Source organism: Grammomys surdaster, unplaced genomic scaffold (genome assembly GCF_004785775.1).
Source record: "Grammomys surdaster isolate TR1022 unplaced genomic scaffold, NIH_TR_1.0 210, whole genome shotgun sequence".
Taxonomy (NCBI): domain Eukaryota; kingdom Metazoa; phylum Chordata; class Mammalia; order Rodentia; family Muridae; genus Grammomys; species Grammomys surdaster.
The window spans coordinates 2535578-2549125 of record NW_021604655.1 but is presented as its reverse complement, the minus strand read 5'-3'; the positions used below and the strand labels follow the sequence as shown (position 1 = coordinate 2549125).

Here is a 13548-nt window from a genome sequence, read left to right as displayed (position 1 = left end):
CCAGGCCAGCCTGGTCTACAGAGTGAGTTCCAGGACAGCCTGGGCTACACAGAGAAACCCTGTCTTGAAAAACTAAAAAACTGTCACCTCCTGGTACAGAACCTGATCAAAATCCATGAGTGAGATCTCAGACCACAGCAGAAAAGCTACTGCTGAAGCTGGTATAAATGGAAACAATGTCTGTTAAACTCCCTTCTAAGGAATGCTTATATTCACAGGGCACTGCTGTTGTCATTCGTGGTTACTAGAGAACTGTCGATGGGCTGTGGGCCGGGGTAGCTGTACTCATGGCTGGTCAAATGATAAGAATAGTGAACACTGGAGAACAAATGAGACATCTGCATCAGCCTATTCAAGGCTCAAGAAGCACTGCAGAAGAGAGGCCACAGAACTTAAGAGGCAAAGAAGGAGGGAAGCGGTGGGATACTGTCGGCCAGACACGGCATAGCTGCTGAGCTTTTGAACTCACAGGAGCTATGACTACCTGTACAAGACCTGCACAAGATGGAGCCTGTTAACATCTTAGCATGGAGAAGGGATGAACTCATGAGGCTCCACCCCTTCTTGACGATTTATGGGTAATTACTGGACGATATTTGGGGAGATATTTTCTTCTGTGATACACCCACTAGTAAAGTACCCATGCTTCTGCAAATATAACCAAAATGTATTCTACAGATATATTTAATTAACATATGCCAATAAGAACTTTGTAAAAAGTCATGTCCACTGTCTACACATCCTCCCAGTTTAGTTTCTGTTCATGGAATAACTCCTAACCTCAAGCTCTAGGGAAAAGCCTAACCCCTTACTCCCTAAAATTGCTAATTTTCAATTTAGAAATTCTTTCTACCTCTGAATTTGTACTTAACTTTTAAAAGTTTGTTTTATGCCATTTACATTCTTTTCTTCTTGTTTTGTTTTTCATCAAAAAGGTAACTAAGACAAAAACTAATCTTAAACCTTCTCCTATGGGAGCTGAACATGGCCTAGTTGGTGCCTGACGCACAAGGACAAGGACCTGAGTTTGGGTCCCCAGAACCCGTGTAAAAATGCCTGCAATCCCAGCCCTGTTGGGGCAAAACCAAGCAGATCTCTGAAGCTCACTGGCAAGTCAGCCTAGCCAAACTGATAACAAACTTTAGGTTCTGTGAGAGATTCTAACTCAAAAATAGAGGTGAAAGCCATCAAGGAAAGACATTTATCAACCTTGGGCTTTCGCACATGTGTGTGCATGTCTTAGGGTTTTCATTGTTGTGAAGAGACACTGTGACCAGGGCAACTCCTTTTTTTTTTTTTTTTGATTTTTCGAGACAGGGTTTCTCTGTGTAGCCCTGGCTATCCTAGAACTGCCTTGAACTCAGAAATCCGCCTGCCTCTGCCTCCCAAGTGCTAGGATTAAAGGCGTATGGCACCACCACCCGGCCCAAGGCAACTCTTGTAAGGGACAACATTTAATTTGGGCTAGCTTACAGTTTTGAGGTTCAGTCCATTATTATCATAGTGGGAAGCATGGCAGCATCCAGGCAGGCATGGTGCTGGAGGAGCTGAGAGTTCTACATCTTCATTCAAAGGAAGCCAGGAGCAGACTGGCTCCCAAGTGGCAAGAAGGAGTGTCTCAAAGCCCAGCCCCACAGTGACACACTTCCTCCAACAAGGCCACACCTACTCCAAGAAGGCCACACCTCTTAATAGTGCCACTCCCTGGGCCAAGCATATTCAAGCCACCACAATGCACATTATGTATTTGAATCAGCATGCACATTCCATACACATAGACAGCACATATGAGAAATATTTTACATCCTCATAAGCATCCAGCCTAATTGTAGATAAAATTATAATGAATATGAATAAAGTATTGGTTAAATGGATATTGTCAACTGTCTGTCCTTTCCTTCATTCAGATGACTTAAGTTCAAGAGTTTCCGAGGAAACCTATCTTTTAGACACAGCTTAGTTTTTGTTGTAGTCCTGGGGTGGGATCCAAGGCCTTGTACATTAGTCAGAAGTCTATCACTAAGCCACACTCCTAACCCTAATGCAGTTTTTGTTAATTTGTTTGTTTTGAGACAGGGTCTCTCTACATAGTCCTATTTGAACCAGAAACCACTATGTCAAACAGGCTAACCTCAAACTCAGAGAACCACCTGCCTCTGCTACCCAAGTACTGGGATTAAAGGCGTGTGGCTACCACACCCAAGGCCTAAAACAGTTTTCAAACATTTCCTTACTTATCAGTATTTTCACTTGAACCAATATATTCATTAAGCTCTTTTTTTTTTTTTTTTTTTTTTTTGGTTTTTCGAGACAAGGTTTCTCTGTGGAGCCCTGGCTGTCCTGGAACTCACTCTGTAGACCAGGCTAGCCTCAAACTCAGAAATCCACCTGCCTCTGCCTCCCAAGTGCTGGGATTGAATCATTAAGCTCTTTAAGGCCCAAAATTATTAAATTGCTTCAGTTCAATAGTCTATCAAATGTTCACAAGGAGCTTGTATCTACAGTACCCTTTACTCTCTGCTGTTCCCACTTCTGTGCAAACTACACTGGAACCTCTCTACTCTAATCTAAGCATAAGAAACATGGCAAACATACTACTCTATACAACCTACTTCCAAGTTAGCTGACATTCCTCTCTACAATATTCTGGCCCTTATAAAGTCTCACTCTAAGCCTGAAGACTAGCAGTAGTACTGATAAACTAGTAACTCAAAGGTATGTACAGGTGCAGCCAGTGGGCCACATGCAGCCCAGGATAATGTTGAATTTGGCCTTACACAAAACCATTAACTTATTTGAGCATTATGAGATTTTCTTTTTCTTTATTGGTAACAATGCACAGTTCTAGAGTATGGCCTCTGTAGATGACCAGGTTGCATCACAATAGTCAAAGGTTGGACTTGTCTCTGTGAATGAGGGCTGCTCTAGCACTAAGTACTTAAGCCAACCACTGCCCAATGGGCTTTACTCATCTTACTCTAAGAACCCTAATTGTGACCACAAGATAAGACTGGAATTCTCACTCCACAGGTCAAGCAACAAAACAAACAAGCTGGGCCTAGAAAGTAAAAGCAATTCTTGGGGGTTTTCTCTGCCCCTGTGTACCCCTTTTGTATCTGCAGGGCGTATCTATGCCTGCTCTAGTCCATTTTAGCTCCCGAATAAAGATACAAAGACCTGGTATTTTTATTCTGATCTATTCTAACCCAACTAAGCTGCTACTAACCAACCAAATGTCCCATGACTTACCATCTGGTCTTGCCCTGGTTAGCTCTAGTTCATGTGTCCTCATGGCAAATCCTCCTGCTTTCTCCTCGTGGTTTCTCTTCTCCTCCTCCTCCTCCTCCTCCTCTTCTTCTTCTTCCTCCTATTCTTCCTCCTCTCCCTCTTCCTCCTTCCTTCCTCTCTGTCCTCTCCTTTGAGAGCCCACACACACACTGGGGTTGGTAGTCCTGCCCTATTCTCCTTTGCCCAGCTATTGGCTGAATCAGTTCTTTATTGAACCAATCATGGGATAAGAGAAGGAGTGTTTACAAAATATTGAGGTAGGAAATGCTTCACAAAAATGACCAAAGTCCAGAATGTTCTCGACTCTCTGGGTACAGAAATCAGCATTTGAGTAATACAAGGACAATCTTTACACAGTGCCTAAAATTATCATTCCCATAGTGGTTTAAGTAACAAGCCCACATCTAACTGAAGCCCTCAACTTTGAACCCATAATTCTGAACCATGAAAAAGAAGGAAGTAACAGAAATAGCCAAGTATTTGGAGAAAAAGGATTTAAGAAAACAAGCAAATTAAGACAGAAAGAGAGAAGTCACCCAACTTAATTGTGAGGAATTTCACAGCAAAGCTAAGATCAGGACTACAAATTCTTATGGCTTTTCTGTTATCTTTTGAAGTAGAAATAACGCATGGAGACACAAAACAGAACTCGGTGCCAGCTATCTAGTACAGAGGTATCGCCTGCTGACTGCAGGATTCTAGGCAAGTTGCTTAATGCTAGAGCTTACTTTAGCTCACAGGACTTATAAAAAGGGAGGGAATGCTTGAAAATACCTACCTTCAGGAAATGCCAAAATGATAACAGACGTACATATTCTAAATTCTGCAACATCCAATACATTTTAGCCGCACTGCTGAAGATCAGTTGTAAAAAAAGTCATTTTTCAAAAATGAAGAATTAGTTCAAAACTGTTCTGCTATAACCAGCTGAACCTCACTGCAGCCTGTGCTTCCTCTGTTCTCTCTTGCCAGAGAGGCTGAGGGTCTGACTACCGACCCACGTTCTCCACCACAGTAGCTGAGTCTCAGCACAGTCTACTGGCTCAGTGTAGAAATCAGGTCCTAAGTTACTCTATGTTGGGCCGGGCGGTGGTGGCGCACACCTTTAATCCCAGCACTTGGGAGGCAGAGGTAGGCGGATTTCTGAGTTCGAGGTCAGCCTGGTCTACAGAGTGAGTTCCAGGACAGCCAGGGCTACACAGAGAAACCCTGTCTCAAAAAAACAAAAAAACAAAAAAAAAAGTTACTCTACATTGTATAAAAAGTGACCCGCCCTAAGAACCTCCATTTTATCAGTAGCAACTGACTCCATCTTGAGGATGGAGGATCAAAGATGACTACCCCTTGGTGCACAAGCAAGCAACAATCTGTGCAGACAACCAATGAGCATAGTCTGACACACTTCTTCCTCAAAGTAGAAAGGGCCCTCTATACATTGGCCAAAGTAACTTAGACTACAACAACACATGTATGGATTTGAATCTCTTTAGGAAACACACCAGACTGAGGAAAGGGTGCCCCTCTCTCACCTGAACCACCCAGGGTGTGGCATGGTGTGTGTGTGTGTGTGTGTGTGTGTGTTGCACAGTGGTTTCAGCTCAGCTCACTCCCTACTAATGACATGGCTTACTCAAACTGCCACCTGTCTTGCAGTTTCTTCATCTCTCCCTGTCCATTCATCTGGATCTTGTCCCACTCTTCGACTCTGGTCTGCACCTTCCCTTTGCAGCTTCACTAAACCCCGAGGCTAATCTCAGCTCTGGTCCTGCAGCCTGACTCTATGGTAGCAGCAGTGCTCAGCATGTTCACATTCTACTCCTATCAGCTGCCCAGGTTCTTTCTCTGAAACACTTTGAATCAATTCAACCCATTTAACCCCTTTATAACCTTCAACTGGAATTGTATGTGTGTGTGTGTGTGTTCACTATGTATTTTATATATATAACATATAATATCGACATATTTATATCTATATAGGTATACAGAGTATCTACTCCATGATGTATACCATGTGGGCAGAGGGTAAACATTAGTAATTAAGATTAGAGTGAAAGAACCTATGTTTGTCTTGGTAAGTTAGGAAAGTAGACGTACTTGGCAAATCACTGCCACAAAACCACTGTACAATGTGAGTTTACTGTTCTCTAATCAACAGACATTGAAGAAAGGTGCGTGCCTATGTTTCTGACACAGTGCACTTAACGATGCTTACTTACCTTTAAGCGAGGGCCCATGTTCTAAGAACCAAGTTATTCACCAAAGCAGGCAACCTCTCGCTTGTTTCACTTGTCTTCTAACTTGCACATTAAAAAAGAAAAAGAAAAGAAAAAGAAAGAAAGAAAAAGCCAAAAAGTCAGCAGAAAGGATCTGTCCATCAACTCTTCAGTGAGGTTAATTGTGTCCCAGGAAGAGAAGAGTCAAGTGTTTTTGCACTGAAGCAGTTGAATGCTGGATGAAGAAACAGAGCCCAAGAATATCTCATTCCTGGGCTCCTCTAGTGTAAGATACAACCAACACGAAAAGAGGCATCTGCTCTGGTACACCAGGATCCTCCTATAAAGAAAAAATGGTAACTACAGTAAGTTTTTGCTTCTGCAAGAGATGTTACACATACATACATACACACACACACACACTCACACACATGCTCACACACACTACCACCATCACCACGAAAAAACCACCCTAGCAACTGAAGAGCTACACCATGCCATAAGTACACTAAAGTAATCAAGAGCTGGTAAATTCTGACCAAGCTTTCCAACACAAACTTCATGGTTCTGAAGCTACTCCAGCAAGTCCACAAAGGTCCCCTAGCAACCTCACTGCCTACAAGCGTGTCTCTCCGCAGAACCTCCAACTCTTCAAACACCCGTCTTTCAGTGGAGATAAGCTAAGGTACAGATTAAAGAGACTCATCACAGCCTCAAGCCTCACTGGAGCTTCACGGGACTGGGACACAGGGCGTGGGAAGCACGTGGAGAGAACAAAGATGAAGGCGGGATAGAGGCAGCTTTCAGAGGGCACGCCATGGAAACGACTCAGTGCTCAGCCAGCAGAGCTTTAACACTGATTTGTCCGCCTAGGCAGGCTACTTCCTCTGCACTCATGCACACACTTCCAAGACAAGGTAAAAGATGACAATATCACTAAAATTTAAAAATCTGGGCTGGTGTGGTAGTGTGCACCTGTAATCCCAGCACCTGGGAGGCTAATGCAGGATGATCATGAGTTCAAGACCAAAAAGGGGAGTTACGAGTTGTCAATTTTCAAAATAAAGTTACCAAGTAAAGTCATTTCATAACTCTCAGACATTCAGGGACCAAATGTAGCAAAAAAGGGGTTATGGGTGCACATATACAAAGAGCTACCATAAAGCAAATGAAAAGGGGCTACTAAGCAGTGAACAGGAAGAGACAGCCTCACCAACAGCACAGACTATTATCAGCCTTCAGAAATCCCAATGCAGATACAGTTCTCTTTCTTAGGCACAGATACAGGACTACTTATCCAGATTTGATAGTCCAGACATAAGGAGTAAGATATTTTCTCAGTTAACTCACAAAAGCAGCAGACAGTTTGGTCCCAGAGTCCACATTTTTAATGAACATTCTCCTATCTTTCTGCTAAGGGAAACGAAGGGAGAAAACACAAAATGCTAAACTAACCAGAACAGAAGGACTGGAGGCCAGCAGATCAAATAAGTTGGCAGACTTTTATAATTAGAAATGGGTAAGTATATGCAAGTATTTTAACACATGGTGATGGACTTGCCAAGTACATGAGCCAAAACATGGGTCAACCAGCAACTGGAACCAGTTTAAAGGATCGACAAACAAGGGAATAGTTATGTAAACTATTCAAGATCTTCATGATAGAATGTTATATGATAACTTAAAAATGAAACTTTTAAGGAACAAAAATACCAAATTGGGAAATGTTCACAAATAAAATGTTGAATGGAAAAGTAAGCACAACAACATTGTTCATATAGTACAAGCCCAATCTTAGAAACAGCATTATATAGTTATATAAAGACGTTAAACGGGTGGTTGGAGATACTCCTCGGTGATTAACAATAATTGCTCCTCTTGCAGAGGACCTAAATGTGGTTCCCAGCGCCCACACCGGGCGGTTCATAACCACGCATAACTCCAGATCCAGGGGATCTGATATCTTTTGGAACCCATGGGTACGCGTACAAATGGCATATAGACACATACACATTAATAAAAATATTAAATCTTTTAAAAAGTATTTTTAACTTGGGAGGCAGAGGCAGGCAGATTTCTGAGTTCGAGGCCAACCTGGTCTACTGAGTGAGTTCCAGGACAGCCAGGGCTACACAGAGAAACCCTGTCTCGAAAAACCAAAAAAAAAAAAAATTTTTTAAATCAGAGGAAGAGGGCTGAGGAGATGGCACAGTGATTAAGAGCACTCTCTGTTCTTCCTGGGGTCCTGAGTTCAATTCCCAGCACTCACATGGTAGCTTATAACCATCTATAATGGGATCTGATGCCCTCTTCTGGCACGTAGGTGTTCATGCAGATAGAGCACTCATACATAAAATAAATACATCTTTAAAAAAAATTAGAGGAAAGCAAAAATGTTAAGAGTGAACGTCTCTTGGAATATATGTAATTACAAATAATTTTTCACATCTTCCCTATATTATTTTATTTTGTTGAGAGTCTCATGTAGCTCAGTTGTCTCAAACTCACTCTCAGCCAAGGCCTTGGCCTGATGTGCACCACTGCGCATGGGTTATCAAAGTCTTCTCTCTCTCTTTTCTAAACATTTGAGGGGGATGCAGGGAGAGAGAGAGAGAGAGAGAGAGAGAGAGAGAGAGAGAGAGAGAGAGAACGAACGGATGCGTGTGTATGGGTGCAGGTCCTGTAGAGGTCAGAAGAGGACGTGGGGTCCTGTGGAGCTGGAGTTGCAGGCAGCTGTAAGCTGCCTGACACAGGTGCCGGAGACTGAACTCAGCCCTCTGGAAAAGCAGTACACATTCTTAACCACGGAGCCATCTCCCCAGCCCTAGTTTTCCAAATTCTTAATAAAACAAAGACAGTAAAAAGTTCCTATTTCTGAAGAATATTTAATTTTGGGAGACCTACTTTCTTTAAAAGAGGGGTAGAGAATAGGAAAATTATATTTTGGGGTTTCCTGTTTCCTCTTTTGGAGATAGGGTCTCATGTTCTCAACCCCACCTCAAATTCTCAATTACCTCTAGTAAGCTTCAAGACTCAACCTCCACACTGCTGCCCGTTCCCTGCCCAACTCCCACGCTTCCCTATGGACTCTACCCATGTTAGGCAGAATCAATCACCTCCTCCTTTGTGATACTCCTAAACCAGAAATACCTACATTACAGCACATGTAATCTGTATTATAATTTGTTTACATAACAGTAATGCAGTAAGATGGTAGCTCCCAGGATTCTGAGTATGTCTAACCTTTGTTAATAAGGTGGTCAGCTCTGGGCTCTCAGGGTCTGTACTCTCTTACAAGTTCCTCAAATGAGTTCTACACACTTAAATGTTTCATAAGCACTGCCTCAACTGTAGAGCAGGAAGCCCTAATGCTCCCCATGTTCTAAACAGCCTTACAGGGAATCCTTAATGCTGCTGGGTATTAGAGACTATACTTTCAGGTACAAGAGACTTAAAGCAGGAGTTAGTAAAATAATCTGTACGTCAAATTTATCTGTTTGGTCTTGGTTTTTTTTTTTTTAATACAAACAATAAAAATGGCCAAGTTCACTCATTCACATACCTAGTCTATTCTCAGTTTTGCACAAGGCAGAGCCAAGGAGCTGCGGTATGTATATATTATCTGATGTGTTTGAGGCAAAGACTGCAAATACCTGGTTTTGAGACAGGACCTCTCTACATAGCCAAGGCTGGGATTGAACTCACAATCCTCTTGTCTCAGCTTCCCAAGAGCTGTGCTTATAGGCTTGTGCTACTAGACCCAGCCCAAAGGTCTTATTTTAAAGTTATAGCTACCTTTTGTAAATATGAATATATTTCTATAAAAAAAATCAGAGAAAGCATAAAATTATTTTCTTCTCATTCTACTATGCCCCTTCTAGAAAAAAAAAGCTAGAAAACTCACAAAATTATGCAAAGGCTTCTCGTTTCAATTCTTTTTCCTCTCCTATGGTTGGAGAACAGGCTTTCAATATGTAATATAGGCTAGTCTGAAACTCACCACCCTCCCGTCTCTGCTTCCCAACTGCTGGGCTTACAAGTGTGTATAACCATCCCTGGCTCTTATTTTAGCTCTTAAGTAAAACCCTCGTGTCTGTATTCATAGAACAACCAAGAAGCTCATTCAATCACTTCCAAAGGCTAAGCAAGATTTTTGTTGTACAATGTACCTGAAGGATCAAATATATTATTGTTCCAAAAATTATTTTAATACACACTAATAACTTGGTCTGTTTTCAAAATACTATTCATATATTTTAAAAATTTATTTATGTATATGAGGGTTTCCTGCAGATATGTGTGCATCTCATGTGTGCTTGGGGGAGTCAGAAGAGGGCATTGGATCCCCTGGGACTGGAATTACAAATGGTTATAAACCACCAGCTGAGTGCTGGGAACCAAACCCAGGTCCTTTACAAGAGCAGCAAATGTTCTTTAACAACCACTGAGCCATCTTTCCAGCCCTTAAAATGCTAGTCTAAGACGCCAAGAAAACACCCATGTGGAAGTCTACTTCAGGTGCATTTAGAGGTGGTGGCAGCATGCAAGAATTATGTTGTTACTTACTGGTTTCCACAAAACAGGCAGAATGTAAGAAAAATGCAGTTCTCCAGTGTATTCTCCAATGCTTAAAAGAAAAATCATTTACATGGGACAAGGCCCATATGGTAGAGTGGTCTAAGAAGATTCCCACAAATATAGTATCCTATTATACGTTTTGAACTGTTAGTTTATAATTATACTGTCTTAATTTTACTCTTGGATTTTTCCCCATCCCAAACCATACCACAAGGAGCTGCCCTCCCCCATCAAGTTTATATTCCTGGGATATTTACACAGTTGTATACTTCTGCTGTCTTGGTTCCACTTATACCCTTTCCTCATCAGGCAGCCTCTGTGGTCCTGGAAGCATTCCTGTGGGTCTCCTGTGAACTCTCTCCAACTGGGCCCAGCACTCTTGTAATGAGGTGCCTCCAACTGACTGCAGCCTTCCAGGAACATCCCAGCCAATGAGAACAAGATGAGCTCACCCTCCTCTGTCCCGTGACATAATACTTCTGAGGGGGCAATTCCCCAAATCACAGAAAACTGGTGTGCTGCCATACTAGACTACAACCCTATTCTTTGCTTGTCAGACCTGGGCACTGGGGCATACAGAAGATGCCAAAAGCCAGAGAACAGATGATAGATGTCTTTGCAATACCTCTCTTACTAAAGGAAGTAAGCAGAGAGAAAAAATTATTTTCAAATTAAATATGCAGACAAGAACACAAAGTTCCATGAGTTTCTAAAGGTAAAACATGGGCATGTTCAAATAGTCATACATATTTTATACTTAGGACCTAAAGGCTCCTTGGTTCTCTGCTGCCAGCTTCTGTCCTCTGCCAACATCCTTAAAGCTCTTGTGCATAAGAATCTGAAAAGCACACACCTCTTCTGAACTCAGGTTACTACCCACTAGCCATCACACATTTAAACATCAATGTGCTGCCCCCACCCCTAGAGAGCTACATTTTCCCTTTGGTTAGAATTATTTTCTAAAACTACAGACAATTCAACATGTAACTTACCAACAACCAACACCTTTGGTTTCTCTGAAAGACTTACTCTTCATTATACATCTCTTGAGCATCTGGCCTGACTACTTGCTAAAAGCTGAAGTCCTGAGACACAGGGATAAGGAAAACAGGACTTCCCCTTCTTTTTGTTTCCTTTTTCTTTCTTTTCTTTTTCCTTTTTTTGTGTTGGGAGTCAAGGGCAAAGCCTCAGGCACGCTACATATGGTCCTATCAGAGAGCTAATCTGGATGCTAACACGTGGTCCTATCATAGAGTCACCTCCTTGCCCTTGGTTTTTTTGAAAGTACCTTAACCATGAACTCAGACTGGCCTAAAATATGGTATGTTGCCCAAGCAAGACACAATACTTTGCTTTTTTTTCTAAATTAAATTATCTGACAAGTTTATAAATACATATAATGTATTTTGGTCATTTTCACCCCCTACTCCCCTCTCTCACCCCCTCCCACTCCTACTGAATCCCCACTTCTTCCTAGCAAGTAAGCCCTTTCCCCACTTCCATGTCTTTCTGCTGCTGTTGACTTCAGTGACTGACTGAAGTGAGTTAGGGTTGCCCACATGAGAATGTATAGGGGGTTATCCACTGTACTGTTGGCAAGTCCCCAGAGGCTAGTCCCATAAAGAAAATGACTCCCCGTGGCCCGCAGCCATTAGCTACTGATGTTTCCTCAGGGAAGTGTGAGAAGACAGAGACTCTGTTAACCTTGATACACTTGATTCGATATGGAAGGTGGACAATTATATGTGCTAAGTGCAGTGACAGAAATAAAGTGTGAAGGACAGGCAGAAGAGAGGTAACCTTGCCTCAAGAGACAGATGATGCCTTCACAATAGAGGCAATAAGGCCAACCCACTAAGAAGGAGTGCGAGGGGCTCCTGGTTAAGAGTGCACATCGCTATACAGACAGGATCTGACTTTGGTGCCAGTACCCAGTGGAGCAGCTCAGACCTCCTAGAGCTCCAGCTCCGGAGCCCCTCCCTCTTCCGGCCTCTGTGGGAACTTGCATTTTCAAAGACAACTCCCTATGAGATACACAGATAATTAAAGAATAAGTAATTATTAAACACAATTTTAAAATAAAATGAGTGAGTACTTGCAAAGGTAAGTGGGGGAGTCTGATACCCTAGAGACAGGTAAAAACACCAAGCCAAAAAGGGGAGTGATGACAAATTTCAGCATCATAAAAGCAAAGTATTTAGAAAGACCACCAGGGACAGGGTGACTGCTTCTAAGTACAGTCTCAGGAATGGAAAAGAACATGAATTTGGTCTTGGACTAGTTACTTAGCCTTTCTTAGTTGTCAATGTAAAGTGGATTCATGTTGAGAAAAGAAGAAATCCAGCTGCTCTAGAAGAGCCAGTCCTGAACTACAGGGGAAGAAAGCTGAGAACGGCAATCCCAGACCCAGGTGGTCTTGTTCTAAAGGTTGCTGGATTCCCAAATATGACTGTGGCTTATGTCAGGCTACAGCAGCTCCAGTAAGTGAGAAAGGTGGCTATATGCTCTCCAAGGGATTAGCTGGTTTTCTAGAGATCCCATGTGGAAACAATCATAGCAACCTTCCAAAAATGCTGATGTTCTGGGACTCTCTCAAGGACGATGATAGCAACAACAAGCGTACGTTACTGAGAACTTTCTGTGGGCCAAGCACTGTATGAAGTCTTTCATCTGCATTACATCTTCAACCCTCACATCAACCACAAACCAAGCATATCCAGTATATGATCTATTAGATTAGGAAAGAGAGGCATAGAGAACTGAAACACATTGATAAAGTCAGCTATTTGATAACCAAGAGAGTCAGACAGATTTGAGAGCCTTTGATATTAACCAGGAATTCTGATGTAATAAAAGAAGCCCTTCCTCCCTGGCCAGCAAGAGGAGTAGTTGAGGGGACAGGTAAATGAGAGCTCAAATGATACATTTAATTTGAAAATTTAAAGAACTATTACTTCATTTTAGACTTTAAGCAACAAGAAAATGTTTTTTGAAGTTGTTAATATTTTTTTAACCAAAGGAGAAAGAGGTTAACAGATTTTAAGAGAAATAACCCTGGGGTACAGGAATGAAAAAGACAGACTCCTGACTGAGAGGCAAGATCAGAACCGCCATGGTGGTGGTGCCGGCAGTCCCAGCACTCGGGAGGCTGATGTGGGTGGGCTCAAGTCTGAGGTCACCCTGAGCTACAGAGTAAGATCCTGTATGCCACGAAGACCCCAAGAAGCAAACTGAGCCTGATGGCAGGAGGCAGAGACAAGACAATCAAAAGTGCAAGGCTTCACGGTGAGCCTGAGTTTGCAAAATTCTGTTTCAAATAAAAAGTTTAAAAAAAAAAATAAAAGTGGGGTAGCTGTAGATATACTTCAGTGGTTGAGCACCTATCTCATACACATGAGGTCCTGGATTCAATTCCCAATAAAACACACACACACACACACACACACACACACACACACACACACACACA

The 13548-nt window shown here is 42.2% G+C and overlaps 1 protein-coding gene across 4 annotated transcripts in view; it reads right to left on the bottom strand.

Moving 5' to 3' along the window:
• The window catches only part of Arel1 (apoptosis resistant E3 ubiquitin protein ligase 1), a 52778-nt gene that overhangs the window by 27718 nt on the left and 11512 nt on the right, over window positions 1-13548 (bottom strand). For all 4 annotated transcript variants that reach the window (XM_028771867.1, XM_028771869.1, XM_028771866.1 and 1 more), the window contains exon 2: window positions 5505-5841. The gene's annotated coding sequence lies outside the window, so the exon portion shown is untranslated. The remainder of the gene's footprint in view (window positions 1-5504; window positions 5842-13548) is intronic.